Here is a 1694-nt window from a genome sequence, read left to right on the forward strand (position 1 = left end):
CCCCCGCTACCGTTATTGGCACGAGTTGATCCTCCTTAGTTCTAGTCTTCTTGGTTGTCACACTCATTGTTGTCATTTCGAGTATAACCTTAAAAAAGGATAAAATTTACTTAATAAAGAATGGATCCAGAAAACAAATTACAATTTCTATTTTAACATCTATTTTACTGGCATCCATTTTACAATTTTACCTAATAACGAGACGTATACAAATTTAAATTTCTTCTCAAGAAAAAATGTTTTATATATAATTATATAAAATTATACATAATTATATATAAAATATGTCCAAATATATATGTAGATATAATTTTATATAATCATATATAAAACTTTTTTACCTGGGTTATTACAAAATCTCAATCACCTGTAACTCGCCGGCTCGCGTAAAGGAGGCACGGCAGTGTCATTGGCTGCATTCAGCGGACTCAACAGCTGTTGGTGGGTGTGAGGAGAAGCGTCAGGTACGTTCTAGAGATACCCGTGTGTATTATCCGGGTCTGCCAGCAAGTCTGTTCAAAATGATTATTGGACAAAATGAAGTTACTGCGAATGTGAATGGCTGCGTTCAGCAGACTCAACAGTTTTGCAACCGTTTTATGATTGTCTGCTGAGATAGGACCATTCTTCTAGATCTAAAAGTATGATTCAATTAGCGCGAAGGAAACTTCCAACAGTTGCAAAACAAACGTTCTGCTGAACGCAGCCATTGCGCTTAGAGAGCCTATAATCAGAGTGGCGCCATAAAAAAGATTACGCCATGTTTTAGCGAAATTCTGCGAGAGAGAAAGAAATATACACGGTTTCAGTCTATCCAACAGTACTGCCATAGTATGTCAATTTTAGGGTTAGATGTAACAGCCAGCGTAGATACATTGATAGAATTAATAGCTTGCTTATTAAACATTAAAGTTATAGAAATTGTTTTAGAAATATGGTTGGATGTACAATACCATTTTGCAATAATGCATTAAAAAAAGGATATGTTATGAAAATAATCCCGAGAGATACAGAACGACGAATGAAATGGGTAAACAGTATAAATAGCAAATATAAAAATTGGACACCGTCCAAAAATTCATCTGTATATGAGGTAAAGTTTTTTTTGGTAATTACGGAGAAGACGGCCGACCTCACCGATTTTAATGAAATTAGGCTCATTCGATGCGTTTTTGCATGAAACGAACGAATCTGGCAGAAATAAGCGTCGCTCTGCCCCGCGAATCGAGATATTTAGCGTTAAAGTTCATGACCGTTCAGGTTAGGAAATCTGTCATACTGACTCGATATAAGCGCTATGAGTATGCCTTTTCATGCTCTGTGACTTAATGCGCATGCGTTTAGCGATTCTTGGGTCCAATAGTGCAAGAAATTTAAAATCAAATTAAAAAATGAATTAGTTACTCATGCAATGTTTCTATTATACATAGTTGTATTCCAAATAAATCATAACATATGTGGACAGTGGAGTGTGTAGACAGTAATGTTTGGGTTCGGGGCGGCTACGCCGCCTCGAACCAAATAAAAAATAACATATCCTACCTGCTTGGGGCCTAACCGCGTGGAAGTTACAGCTGAAACAGTGTCCGCTTGAAATATTCTTAACCCATGAAGACAGTGGGGTGTGAAAACAGTCTTTTTAGAGGCAGTAAAAACCCATTTGGAATATTCACGCCCCGAATTCCAAATTTTTA

This window comes from Mycetomoellerius zeteki, unplaced genomic scaffold, assembly GCF_001594055.1.
Source record: "Mycetomoellerius zeteki isolate Tzet28-1 unplaced genomic scaffold, Tzet1.0 scaffold453, whole genome shotgun sequence".
Lineage (NCBI taxonomy): Eukaryota > Metazoa > Arthropoda > Insecta > Hymenoptera > Formicidae > Mycetomoellerius > Mycetomoellerius zeteki.